Below are 14880 nucleotides of genomic sequence, written 5' to 3'. Positions count from 1 at the left end.
ATAAACCTGTGTCGACTTCCATGTTTTTATACAATCCTTTTTATTTTTATTTTTTATAAATTTAGAGTACCCAATGATTTTTCCAATTAAGGGGCAAATTTAGCGTGTTCAATCCACCTACCTTGCACATCTTTGTGTTGTGGGGATGAAACCCACGCAAACACGGGGAGAACGTGCAAACTCCACACGGACAGTGACCCAGAGCCGGGATCGAACCTGGGACATCAGCGCCGTGAGACTGCAGTGCTAACCATTGAGCCACCGTGCTGCCCATTCAATGGGCAGCACGGTAGCATGGTGGTTAGCACAATCGCTTCACAGCTCCAGGGTCCCAGGTTCGATTCCCGGCTTGGGTCACTGTCTGTGCGGAGCCTGCACATCCTCCCCGTGTGTGCGTGGGTTTCCTCCGGGTGCTCCTGTTTCTTCCCACAGTCCAAAGATGTGCAGGTTAGGTGGATTGGCCATGCTAAATTGCCCTTAGTGTCCAAAATTTGTAAGAATAATGAAATTTACATTTCATTATTCTTACAAATCAAGTCGCCTCTGATTCAAAAACAACATTGGCACAGAACTAGGATCAGGTTACCCACACAATCCACTGGTCCTAAAATGATATGTGGTGTGGGAAAGGAAAGGACATTGTGGAACAATAAGTACTATTGATGTCACTTGCAGGAGCCATCGACAACACTGCAATATCTAATGTTTCAGTACTCATTTTCATTAAGAATTAGTTACAAATTAAAGGCCTATTGGCACTGGTCAACACTTATTTTTTTAATAATTACAGTAACAGCCACTGAACCTGGTGCATAAATATTTGTTCTAAATTAATTCATCCTGTAGCAGCGGCAGAGAATCATCCCCACAGTTCTATATCCCTCCAGCTGGCTCAGAGAAGGCTGCCATTGAAAATCAAATTGCCTGGACCGCATGTTACCGCTACTCCAATTTATCAAGCAGGTAACAGAAAATGATATAGTGGATGTCATTAAGATGAAAGCTCACAAATATGATTGAATGGTCTGCATTTAAAAGACAATTTATACAAAAGCATTGATGACTCAGTAGCAAAATTCTCATCTGCTCATAAACCTCGAACAGAACTTAAAAGAGAAAGATCGCTATAGTAGATGCTTGTCTTATCAGAACAATGTAAGCTAATGCCGAATGGCATGTTAATTTGACATCAAATCTTGTGATGCTGCTTTGGGATGATGAGTGCAACTTTGCTTATATTTTCTGTGTTTGCCACAATAAAGGAAAAAAAAGAAAGCTTCAGTAGCGGAACTAAATTTTGTCAGACAATTTCCACCACTTGAGTGCACAACTCATAATTTCACCTTTCATCCAATTAACTCTACAGTGCAAGGCCCAAACCTATGAAAAAAATGGCACCTATTTTAGAGGTCAGGATTTCAGATGTTCATATCTGACAGTGTATCAATTCCTGGTTGGGAAATGTAAATGTTATGAATTCCCAAACCTTAAGTAATAACCAGAGAGGTATTGTTTTAAATATACCCTCATAGCTGACTCATGTCCAATGAAAAGCTTTGTTTACCACTTATATCTTTGTTTCCTGATCTTTTTTCATTCAATTTATATTATTCCTCTTATTTTACATTCCAAATACTATTATGCATGAAATGATATATTGTAAATATTTTATTGATTGTGAAATAAAATACAAAGCTGGTACAGAGTCACTGAAAATTTTCATTTCATAGGATACCAGACCCACATTTACGACACTCTGAAATATGTTTTAAATCCAATTTCACACATACTGGGCCCTATCTAACCAAATGGGAACAGAATCCCATTGCGAGCGCGTTTAGCCGCGTGTTTCCTGGTGCTCGCTGTGCTGAGAAACACCCCGCTATCTAACGGTCATCTGGTTAGATATGGGGCCTCAGTGGGGAACATGCGCTTGAGGCCGCACTCAGCCCGTTTTCTGGACTGAGGAACTCCGCTCGCCGGAACTACTCAGTGCAGCAAGAGATCTGGACACCATTTGTAAATGGGATCTGGATCTCCTGATATGACCCCAACGCCTCCAAGCCCCAACTCACTGTAACAGGGTCCCCAGACCCCCCCCCCACATCTGTGCAGCGCACCTCCCAGCCCGCTCACTGCCACATGGCAAATACTATCTTGACATCTTGGCACTGCCAGCCTGACATGCTGGCAATGCCCCTGCCAGCTGGCAATGTCACCTGGGCACTTGTCAGCACCAGGCTGGCACCCAGGTGAGACTGCCAGGGTGCCAGACTGCCCAGAGGGAATGCACCTGAGTGCAGTCAATCCCCTGGGAGACCCTCACGAGTGCCAACCTGCCTGGTTCCAGTTTGTGGAGACGAGCACTGAACAGCGCTCGCCGGAGGTCTCCGAGATGAAGGGGATAGATCCCAATGCCTTGTTACCTCAAGGAACTGCATACTAGAGTGAGACTAGTTGTCTTGCTCTAATATGCATATTTGCCAAAACATGACCTCGGCCACAATGAGTGGGCTTCACATCGCAACATCCCGCGAGATCGCGTTAGATCTCGCGAGGCGTAGCAAGCTAGATAGATAGGAGCAGGGTCTTCCATCATTTACCGGCCATGTTGCACTGTTTTCCGGGCACACTGTGGCCAGTAGATCACGCCCACTGATTACAGCTCACTCTCTAAAAGAGAGGTTGAAGATCACACCATTTCCTACAACGTGCTTTTTATATCACATTTTTCATGGGGGAAATGTCTCCCATACTCTTGGAATAATAAATGCATTTCTGTATTTCACTTGCGTGCAGAAATGTTCACAGGCTTTAATCTTCCGGAATGCCTGATGGCCTAAATTGAAAACATTGAGCGCGATTTTAGAGCCACGCTGTGCCCAAAAAGCAGCTCGTCATGGTCCAGCGTGGCCGCTAGAAGCCAGGAGACCCCGCTCCCGGCTTCAACCTAGTTTGCAACACCTCGCGAGATCTAACGCGATCTCGTAAAATGTTGCAATGTAAATCCCACCCATTGTGGGTGGGACCACTTTTTAGCAAATCTGCATATTAAAGCGAGACAGCTAGTCTCACTTTAATGTGCAGATTCCTGAGGTACCTGATGCATGGTATCTACCACTTGCCTTGGAGACCTTGGGGGAGTGCTTTTCAGTATTGGTCTCCACAAGCAGGGGCCAGACAGAGCGGCACTTGTGGGGTCTTCCAGGGGATTGGATGCCACATGGTGAAAGCTCTTTGGGCAGGGTGGTACACTGGCACTGCTGTTGCCACCTGGGCACCCTGGCACATCAACCCTGGCACTGACAATCACCAATCCTGCAATTAAATCACAAGACTAACATTATCAATTGAGGCAGGTGCATTATTTTCAAACACTTCTTGAAAAACGATGGTTTAATCTGTTTGGCACAACTGAAAAGATCTTTACTCAAAGGAATGAAAATAATGTGTGTCCCATTTTAAGTGCTCTTTGTATCAAAGTGGTCAGGTTGATTTGAGGGGCTCTGTGCAAAATGTTCTTGCTTTCCTTTTTAGGGAAAAGATGAAGCATATTTGAAAAGCAAAAAGCCTTGAAATGCAATTAGGAAAAAAAACACTTCTCACTCACTTTAAATTCTTTAGAACAAATTGAATAGCCCAAAGCCATCTTAACTCATCATTTCTAAACTCCTAGAGGCAATTCTTAGAATGTATTAAGATAGAAACTAACTGACTTTAGATTGGATGTATAAGCAGGGGGTAGAGTTGCCGCTTTGGCAGCAATCAGGAAATTGGGTGCGAATTGTTCTCACAATTGCATGGTCAGGTTACAGTTTGGTCTCTACTAAAATGGACTTGCATAATCATGAGTGTAAATTTTTCCATAGCACAACCAGTCAGCGTAAAAGCATCCAATCACATTTCCTCCTGACATTAAAATACTTTTGTTCATGTATTTCAGAATGGTAAACTGGTGCAGTTTTATTAAAACAACTGAAAATGGATTATCACACAAAATATACACTTTTAATAAAGTATCTAAGTCCTCCACCTGTGAGTAACCTGATTTTAAATCACTGAGATTGAAAATCATTTAAACTTTTGCAGGTTTCATTGATGTACACTAGTCAGTTTCTTAGTAAATGAAACACTGTTTTAATATGCAAAAACTTTTAAAACAGGCCAAATTATGTCTATGTGTCTAAGAAAATTTGTGCAATTTAAAAACCCTCTCAAACAGGAACAATTGATAGAACATACATTCAGATGAAATAGGTGCAGGAGTCATCCATTCAGCCGCTCAATCCTGCTCTGCCATTCAGTAAGGTCTTGGCTGATCTGACTGTGGCCTTGATTCCACATTCAGTCTACCCCAATAGGATTGGATTTGTTTATTGTCACGTGTACCGAGATACAGTGAAAAGTATTTTTCTGCGAGCAGCTCAACAGCTCATTAAGTACATGGGAAGAAAAGGGAATAAAAGAAAATACATAATAGGGCAACACAAGGTGTACAATGTAACTACATAAAACACCGGCATCGGATGAAGCATACAGGGGTGCTGTGTTAAAGAGGTCAGTCCATAAGAGGGTCATTTAGGAATCAGGGGCGTCATTCTCCGACCCCCCGCCGGGTCGGAGAATGGCCGTTGGCCGCCGTGAATCCCGCCCCCGCCCCCGCTGAAGTCTCCGCTCCCGGAGATTGGGCGGGGGCGGGAATCGGGCCGTGCCGGTTGGCGGGACCCCCCGCTGGATTCTCCTGCCCGGATGGGCCGAAGTCCCGCCCAGGAATTGCCTGTCCCGCCGACGTAAATCAAACCTGGTATTTACCGGCGGGACCAGGCGGCGTGGGCGGGCTCCGGGGTCCTGGGGGGGGGCGCGGGGCGATCTGACCCCGGGGGGTGCCCCCACGGTGGCCTGGCCCGCGATCGGGGCCCACCGATCCACGGGCGGGCCTGTGCCGTGGGGGCACTCTTTCCCTTCCGCCTCCGCTACGGCCTCCACCATGGCGGAGGCGGAAGAGACTCTCCCCACTGCGCATGCGCGGGAAACTGACAGCGGCCGCTGACGCTCCCGCGCATGCGCCGCATTTCCGCGCCAGCTAGCGGGAAAACAAACGCCATTTCCGCCAGCTGGCGGGGCGGAAATCCCTCCGGCGTCGGCCTAGCCCCTCAATGTTGGGGCTAGGCCGCCAAAGATGCGGAGCCTTCCGCACCTTTGGGCCGGCGCGATGCCCGTCTGATTGGTGCCGGCTTTGGCGCCAGTCGGCGGACATCCCGCCGTTGGGGGAGAATTTCGCCCCTGGTATCAGCGGGGAAGAAGCTGTTTTTGAGTCTGTTTGTGCGTGTTCTCAGACATCTGTTTCTCCTGCCCGATGGAAGAAGTTGGAAGAGTGAGTAAGCCGGGTGGGAGGGGTCTTTGATTATGCTGCCCGCTTTCCCCAGGCAGCGGGAGGTGTAGGTGGAGTCAATGGATGGGAGGCAGGTTCGTGTGATGGACTGGGTTCTGTTCACGACTCTCTGAAGTTTCGTGCGGTCCTGGCCGAGCAGTTGCCATACCAGGCTGTGATGCAACCCGATAGGATGCTTTCTATGGTGCATGGAAATGCCGAATTTCGTTATTGCCTGAGGAAGTATAGGCGTTGTTGTGCTTTCTTGGTGGTAGAGTCGACGTGGGTGGAGCAGGATAGATTTTTGGAGATGTGCACCCCTAGGAATTTGAAACTGCTAACCATCTCCACCTCGGCCCCGTTGATGCTGACAGAGGTGTGTACAGTACTTTGTTTCCTGAAGTCAATGACCAGTTCTTTAGTTTTGCTAGCATTGAGGGAGAGATTGTTGTCGCTGCACCACTCCACGAGGTTCTCTATCTCCCTCCAGTATTCTGACTCGTCGTTATTTGAGATCTGGCCCACTATGGTCGTATCGTCAGCAAACTTGTAGATGGAGTTGGAACCAAATTTTGCCACGCAGTCGTGTGTGTACAGGGAGTAGAGTAGGGGACTAAGTACGCAGTCTTGTGGGGCCCCGGTATTGAGGACTATTGTGGAGGAGGAGTTGTTGTTCATTGTTACTGATTGTTGTCTGTTGGCTGTGATTATGGTGTTGAAGGCGGAGCTGTAGTCAATAAATAGGAGTCTGATGTAGTAGTCCTTGTTGTCGAGATGTTCCAGGGATGAGCGTAGGGCCAGGGAAATGGTGTCTGCTGTGGACCGGTTGCTGCGGTATGCGAATTGCAGTCGATGAAGGCATTCTGGGAGTATGGAGGTGATACGATTCATGACCAACCTCTCGAAGCACTTCATTACCACTGAGGCACGATCAATTGTACAAAGACGATAGTTGAATCCAACTGAGGCTTTATTGCTATCAGATGTGTGGCCTCCCACAGCAGCTGGCAAAATGGCTGCTTGCTGGAAGTCACACATATTTATACCCTGCCTCCTGGGCGGAGCTAGCAGGCAGGGACTACCGGCGAACCTGTAGTACAGGTCCGACCGTACAACACCTAATACAGGTTCAACAGTGGTTTACCACATTCACCCCCTGTTAAAAATTGAGTCCAGTGGGGGTGGTGGATAACTATATGGCTAGCTGGAAGAAGACAAAGGGTGGTGGTTGATGGGAAATGTTCAGACTAGAGTCCAGTTACTAGTGGTGTACCACAAGGATCTGTTTTGGGGCCACTGCTGTTTGTCATTTTTATAAATGACCTGGAGGAGGGCGTAGAAGGATGGGTGAGTAAATTTGCAGATGACACTAAAGTCAGTGGAGTTGTGGACAGTGTGGAAGGATGTTACAAGTTATACAGGGACATAGATAAGCTGCAGCGCTGGGCTGAGAGACTGGCAAATGGAGTTTAATGCAGAAAAGTGTGAGGTGATTCATTTTGGAAGGAATAACAGGAAGACAAAGTACTGGGCTAATGGTAAGATTCTTGGCAGTGTGGATGAGCAGAGAGATCTCGGTGACCATGTACATAGATCGCTGAAAGTTGCCACCCAGATTGAGAGGGTTGTTAAGAAGGCGTACGGTGTGTTAGCTTTTATTGGTAGAGGGATTGAGTTTCGGAGCCCTGAGGTCATGTTGCAGCTGGACAAAACTCTGGTGCGGCCGCATTTGGAGTATTGCGTGCAATTCTGGTCGCCGCATTATAGGAAGGATGTGGAAGCATTGGAAAGGGTGCAGAGGAGATTTACCAGAATGTTGCCTAGTATGGAGGGAAGATCTTATGAGGAAAGGCTGAGGGACTTGAGGCTGTTTTCATTAGAGAGAAGAAGGTTAACAGGTGACTTAATTGAGGCATACAAGATGATCAGAGGATTAGATAGGGTGGACATTGAGAGCCTTTTTCCTCGAATGGTGATGTCTAGCATGAGGGGACATAGCTTTAAATTGAGGGGAGATAGATATAAGACAGATGTCAGAGGTAGGTTCTTTACTCAGAGAGTAGTAAGGGCATGGAATGTCCTACCTGCTACAGTAGTGGACTCGCCAACACTAAGGGCATCCAAATGGTCATTGGATAGATATATGGACGATAAGGGAATAGTGTAGATGGGCTTTAGAGTGGTTTCACAGGTCGGCGCAACATCGAGGGCTGAAGGGCCTGTACTGCGCTGTAATGTTCTATGTTCTATCTACAACAATGACTTAATATTTACAAGATTTGAGCAAACAAATGTCCTTTGATATCCAGTGGATCGGTCAGAGGTTTAACCGGTCCGGGGCCTTGATGTTCCTCTGGGAGCGACGTAGTGGTGTCGGCGATGTTGGTGCTGATCTGGTCGAAGGTGACTCCGGGAGCGTGCCAAAATCCTCTTCATCGTCAGGCGTGGGCAGAGGGGGGATGGACGGTCCTGGGGTGGGTGGGGGTGGGGGTGGGGGGGGTTGCTGTTGTAAGCGTCGGGGAAGGGGAGGGTGGCACCGGGGGCGAAGGGGGTGGTGTGGGGGTGGAACCTGCTGGTGCCAGGTCCCTGAGGGAGACAGTATCCTGGCGGCCGTCGGGGAATGCCACATAGGCGTACTGGGGGTTTGCGTGGAGCAAGTGCACCCTCTCCACCAAACAGTCCACCTTGTGGAGCCGGACGTGCTCACGGAGAAGCACGGTTCCCGGAGCTGTAAGCCAAGTCGGGAGCGACGCCCAGATGTGGACTTCCTGGGGAAGGCAAAAAATGTTCATGGGATGTATTGTTAGTGGCAATGCAGAATAATGAGCGAATGGAGTGGAGTGCATCAGGGAGGACCTCCTGCCAGCGGGAGGCTGGGGGGTTTCTGGACCGTAGGGCCAGTTGGACGGCCCTCCATACTGTCCCATTCTCCCTTTCTACCTGTCCGTTTCCCCGGGGGTTGTAGCTTGTCGTTCTGCTGGAGGCGATACCCCTGCTGAGCAGGAACTGACGCAGCTCATCACTCATGAATGAGGATCCCCTGTCACTGTGGATGTAGGCGGGGAAACCGAACAGAGTGAAGATTGTGTTGAGGGCTTTAATGACAGTGGCAGACGTCATGTCGGGGCATGGGATGGCAAAGGGGAACCTGGAGGATTCGTCGATCACACTGAGGAAATATGTGTGACGGTCGGTGGAGGGGAGGGAGCCTTTGAAGTCCATGCTGAGGCGTTCAAAGCGGCGGGAGGCCTTCACCAGGCACGCGCGGTCCGGCAAGTAGAAGTGCAGCTTGCACTCCGCACAGATCTGGCAGTCCCTGATGATTGTCCTTACTTCCTCGATGGAGTAGGGCAGATTTTGTGCTTAATGAAGTGGTACAACCGTGTAACTCCTGTGTGACAAAAGGTTGCCGTGCAGGGCCCACAATCAGTCTACTTGTGCGCTGGCACATGTACCTCGTGATAGGGCATCTGAGGTTCATTGACTTTGCCGGGGCGATACATAATCTCGTAATTATAGGTGGAGAGCTTGATTCTCCACCGCAAGATTTTATCATTTTTGATCTTGCCCGCTGTGTATTATTGAACATGAAGGCTACCGACCGTTGGTCAGTGAGGAGAGTGAATCTCCTGCCGGCCAGGTAATGCCTCCAATGCTGCACAGCTTCAACTATAGCTTGGGCCTCCTTTTCGACGGATGAGTGCTGAATTTCTGAGGCATGAAGGGTGCGGGAGAAGAATGCCACGGGCCTGCCTGCCTGATTGAGGGTGGCGGCAAGTGCGACGTCTGATGCGTTGCTTTCTACTTGGAAGGGCAGTGTCTCATCTACAGCATGCATTGTGGCTTTGGCAATATCGGCCCTGATCCGGGCGAAGGCCTGTTGGGCCTCAGCCGTCAGGGGAAACTGGGTGGACTGTATGAGTGGGCGGGCCTTGTCCGCATAGTTTGGGACCCACTTAGCGTAGTACGAAAAGACCCCAGGCAGCATTTGAGGGCCTTGGGGCAGTGGGGGAGGGGGAGCTCCATGAGGGGGCGCATACGGTCGGGATTGGGTCCCAGAACTCCGTTCTGGACCACATAGCCGAGGATAGTTAAGCGGTTCGTGCTGAACACGCACTTCTCCTTGTTGTAAGTGAGACTTAGGAGAGTAGCTGTGTGGAGAAATTTAGCAAGGTTGGCGTCGTGATCCTGCTGATCATGGCCGCAGATGGTGACATTGTCTAGGTACGGAAAGGTGGCCCGCACCCCGTACCAGTCGACCATTCGGTCCATCTCCCTTTGGAAGACCGAGACCCAGGGCGAAATTCTCCCGAAACGGCGCGATGTCCGCCGACTGGCGCCCAAAACGGTGCCAATCAGACGGGCATCGCCACGCCCCAAAGGTGCGGAATGCTCCGCATCTTTGGGGGCCGAGCCCCAACATTGAGGGGCTAGGCCGACGGCGGAGGAATTTCCGCCCCGCCAGCTGGCGGAAACGGCCTTTGTTGCCCCGCCAGCTGGCGCGGAAATGGCATCTCGGGGCGGTGCATGCGTGGGAGCGTCAGCGGCCGCGGTGGAGACTGTGGCGGAGGCGGAAGGGAAAGAGTGTCCCCATGGCACAGGCCCGCCCACGGATCGGTGGGCCCCGATCGCGGGCCAGGCCACCGTGGGGGCACCCCCCCGGGGCCAGATCGCCCCACGCCCCCCCCAGGACCCCGGAGCCCGCCCACGCCGCCTTGTCCCGCCGTTCAAAAGGTGGTTCAATCCACGCCGGCGGGACAGACAATTTATCGGCGGGACTTCGGCCCAGCTGGGCCGGAGAATCGAGCGGGGGGCCCGCCAACCGGCGCGGCCCGATTCCCGCCCCCGCCGAATATCCGGTGCCGGAGACTTCGGCAACCGGCGGGGGCGGGATTCACGGCAGCCCCCGGCGATTCTCCAACCCGGCGGGGGGTCGGAGAATGACGCCCCCAGTTTGTGACGCCGAAAGGGACCCTAAGGAAGTGGCATAGGTGGCCGTCTGCCTCGAACGTGTTGTATGGACGGTCCGATTTACGGATGGGGAGCTGGTGGTAGGCGGATTTCAGGTCCACCATTGAGAAGACCCGGTACTGCGCAATCTGGTTAACCATGCCAGATATGCGTGGGAGGGGGTACGCGTCAAGCTGCGTGTACCGGTTGATGGTCCGGCTGTAGTCCACAACCATTCGGTGTTTCTCCCCAGTTTTAACTACTACTACTTCAGCTCTCCAGGGGCTGTTGCTGGCCTCGATGATGCCTTCCCGAAGCAGCCGCTGGACTTCGGACCTGATGAAGGTCTTGTCCTGGGTGCTGTACCATCTGCTCCTGGTGGTGACGGGTTTGCAATCTGGAGTTAGATTGGCAAAGAGGGAAGGTGGGTCGACCTTTAGAGTCGCGAGGCCGCACACAGTAAGGGGTGGTAAGGGCCCGCCGAATTTCAGGGATAGGCTCTGGAGGTTACACTGCAAGTCCAGGTCGAGGATTCGTGCAGCGTAGAGGTTAGGCAGGACGTAGAGGCGGAAGCCGGTGAATTCTACGCCCTGGACCGTCAGCGTGACCGTACAGTACCCCCGGATCGCTACGCAATGGGATCCGCAGGCCAGGGAGATTTTTTGGTTGGGGGGGTGTATCGTGAGCGAGCAGCGCCTTACTATATCCAGGTGTATGAAGCTTTCGGTGCTCCTGGAGTCCAGCAGGCAGGAGGTTACATGTCTGTCGACTTTCACGCTGGTGGATGGGTTGGTCAGGTTATACGGACGAGACTGGTCGATTGACATGGAGGCGAGTCTTGGTTGGTCGTCGGGTAATTGGGCGGCTGGTGAGCCCAGGTCACGGAATGCTGGTGGTGCCCATGTGCTGAGGGGTAGACAAGATGACGGCGCCAAAGATCTTGAGGGTTACAAAATGGCGGCGCCCATGGAACGCATGTTGCGGGGGTGGAACAAGATGGCGGCGCCCATGAAACGCACGTGTTGCGCGGAGATGAAGATGGCTGCGCCCACTGACCGCACGTGGTCTGAGGGGGGGGGATGGCGGCGCGCATTGTCCATGACCGAGGAGGGTGGGGGCGAGAGCGGCTACTGAGCCTGCACACCGCGGCGAAGTGGCCTTCTTCCCGCAGGCTTTACAAAGGGCAGCGCGGGCCGAGCAGCGTTGGCGGGGGTGCTTCTGTTGGCCGCAAGAATAGCATCGGGGCCCCCCCGGAGTTCGCTGGCTGGCGTGCAGCGCAGGCGTATTGGGTGGGCAGCGTCCTCGCTGGGGCGGCTGTCTGTGGGGTCCACGAAGCGTAGGAGGGGTGGGCCACGCGGCTGGGGGTGTAGGATTGGACATTGCGAGGGCAACCGTCATGGAGAGCATTAGCGTTTTAGTCTCTGCGAGGTCACGCGTGGCTCCTTCTAGGAGCCGCTGGCGTATGAGATCTGACCCAATTCCAGTCACAAAAGCGTCCCGCATAAGGAGGTCTGAGTGTTCCTTGGCCGTAACAGTCTGACAGTCACAGTCCCGGACTAGTGGGATTAGGTCCTGCCAGAAGTCTTCTATGGAATCTCCAGGGAGTTGAGAGCGAGTGGCGAGTGCGTGCCTGGCGAAGAGTGAGTTTGTTTTCTGTGCGTAGTTGTCCTTGAGTCGAGTCATGGCTTTGGCGTAGTTCGCCGCGTCCTGGATTAACGGAAAGACTTTGGAGCTCAACCTGGAATATAAAATCTGAATCTTCTGAGCCTCCGGAACAGGGGTTGGTGCCGCGTTAATATACGCTTCGAACCAAGTGAGCCAGTGCTGGAAGTCCTTTCTGGCGTCGCTTGAGTGCAGATCCAGCTGCAGGCGATCCGGTTTGATATGGAGGTCCATCCTTAGAAACTGATAGCAATAAATTGAGGCACGATCAATTGGACAAAGACAATAGTTGAATCCAACTGAGGCTTTATTGCTATGTGTGGCCTCCCACAGCAGCTGGCAAAATGGCTGCTAGCTGGAGGACACGCATATTTATACCCCACCTCCTGGGCGGAACCAGCAGGCAGGGACTACCGGCGAACCTGTAGTACAGGTCCCACCGTACATCACCTAATACAGGGTCAACAGTGGTTTACCACAACCACTGAAATCAGGGCCACCGGACGGTGGTCTTTGAGGCTCGTTGCCTGGTTCTGCTTTGGCAACGGTATGATGGTGGTCTTCTTGAAGCAGGTGGGGACCTCGGAGTGGAGTAGGGACAGGTTAAAGATGTCTGCGAACACCTCTGCCAGCTGGTCTGCGCAGGCTCTGAGTGCACGACCAGGGATCCCGTCCGGGCCCGTCGCATTCCAAGGGTTCACTTTCAGGAAGGCCAATCCGACTTCGGAAGCTGTCATTGTGGGTATGGATGAGTAATGGGCTGCTGGGGCACTCGACAGCGGATTGTTGGTTACCTGCTCGAACCGAGCATAGAATGCCTTGAGTTCATCGGGGAAGGGTGTGCTGCAATAACCTTGGACTCACAGCAAGATACAGTGCAGAAATGACCGTTCGGCCCATTAAGTCTGCACAGCTGCATGAAAGGCACCTGATCTGCCAATCCTAGTCCCATTTGCCAGCACTTGGCCCATATCCCCGAATGTTAAGATGTGCCAAGTGCTGATCCAGGTACTTTATAAAGGATGTGAGGCAACCCACCTCTACCACCCTCCCAGGCAGTGCGTTCCAGACCGTCACCACCCTCTGGGTAAAATTTTTTTTCCTCAAATCCCCCCTGAACCTCCCACCCCTCAATTGAACTTGTGTCCCCTCGTAACCGACCCCTCAACTATCCCTTTCCACCCTGTCACGCCCCTCATAATCTTGTACACCGCAATCAGGTTGCCCTGCAGTCTTCTCTGATCCAGCAAAAACAACCCAATCCTATCCAACCTCTCTTCATAACTTAAATGATCCCTAGTTTAGATTGCTCCATAGTTAATCAAGAATCCATCTACTTCTGCCTTAAATATATTCATTGACCCTGCCTCCACCATCTTGTGGGAAGGGACTTTCATACATTCATAACATTCAGAGAGAAAAAATGTCTTCTCATCTCAATCTTAAGTGGGAGACCCCTTAGTTTTAAATGGTGTCCTTTAGTTCTATTTCTCCCACAAGGGGATGCATCCTCTCAGTATCCACCCTGTCAAGTCCCCTCAGGATATTATGGGCGGGATTCTCCGACCCCCCGCCGGGTCGGAGAATCCCCGGTGGGAGGCGCGAATCCCGCCCGGCACCTCCGACACCGGCTGCCGTATTCTCCGGCGGCGTTTTTCAACAGCGTCCCCCCCCCTCCCCCCCCCCCAGCGATTCTCCGGGCCCCGATGGGCCGTCTATTTTTGGCCAGTCTCACCGGCGTGAATCACTCAACTCATGCACCAGCGGGACCTGGGAGGTGAGTATGTGTGGGCGGTCCTCGGGGGGGGGGGGGGGCAAGGGGGGGATCCGACCCCGGGGAGGCCCCCACGGTGGCCTGGCCCACGATCGGGGCCCACCGATCTGCGGGCGGGTTTGTTCCGTGGGGGCACTTCTTCCTTATGTGCCGGGCTCCTGTAGGGCTCCGCCATATTGCCTGGAGAGGAGAACCCCCGGGCATGCGCGAGAATACGTCGGCCGTTCGCGCGCATGTGCGAACTTGCGCCGTCCCTTCGGCGCCGGCTGATTCGCCGCCAACCCCTCCGGTGTCGACCTAGCCCCCTAGAAATGTGAGAATTCCTCACCTTGGAGAACCATTGACGCCGGAGTTGTTGCGCCGGTTTTCCCGCCGGCGTGGGGACTTAGTCCCCAGAAGGGAGGATATGTTTCAATAAGATTACCTCTGAAACTTCTAATCTCCAATGAATACAGGCCCAGCCTCTCCAATCGTTGCTTTCAAACTATCACCAACACCCCCCTCCACCACACCATTCCATGTATCAGTTGAGTTAACCTTTTCTGAACAGTTTCTGATGCATTTGTATCCTTCCTTAAATAAGAAGACAAAAACTGTACATAATATGTGGTTTTACCAACACCCTGTACATCTGCAGCAAAACATTAATATTCCATTCTCCTCGCAATAAATGACATCATCCATTTGCTTTCCTAATAACTTGCTGTATACTAACTTTTCCTGATTCATGTGCCAGACATACAGATCTCTCGATACTGCAGAATTCAGAAATTTATGTCCATTGAAGTAACACACTGCTTTTCTATTTTACCTGCCAAAGTGGATAAGTTTACATTTTCGCACATTGTACAAATTTCTGTCTGCTCATTTCATCTATTTATCACTCTTTGCATACTCCTTATGTCCTCTTCACAACTTACTTTTCTATCTATCTTTGTGTCATCAGCAAATTTAGCAACCATACATTCAGCCAAATCATTGATATAAATTACAAATAGTTGAGACCACAGAACTGGTCCCTGTGACTCTTCATTTGTCACATGTTGCCAACGCAAAAAATACACATTTATCCCTACTGTTTGTGTCCTATTAGCTATCCAATGCTCCATCCATGCTGCAATAT

The 14880-nt window shown here is 51.4% G+C and overlaps 1 protein-coding gene across 36 annotated transcripts in view; it reads right to left on the bottom strand.

Annotated features, from left to right (window-relative positions):
* The window catches only part of nrxn1a (neurexin 1a), a 2579010-nt gene that overhangs the window by 558099 nt on the left and 2006031 nt on the right, over positions 1–14880 (bottom strand). The gene's annotated exons all lie outside the window — the stretch shown is intronic.

This window comes from Scyliorhinus torazame, chromosome 1 (genome assembly GCF_047496885.1).
Source record: "Scyliorhinus torazame isolate Kashiwa2021f chromosome 1, sScyTor2.1, whole genome shotgun sequence".
Lineage (NCBI taxonomy): Eukaryota > Metazoa > Chordata > Chondrichthyes > Carcharhiniformes > Scyliorhinidae > Scyliorhinus > Scyliorhinus torazame.
The sequence above is the reverse complement of the archived record's forward strand: the minus strand, read 5'-3'. Positions and strand labels throughout refer to the sequence as shown.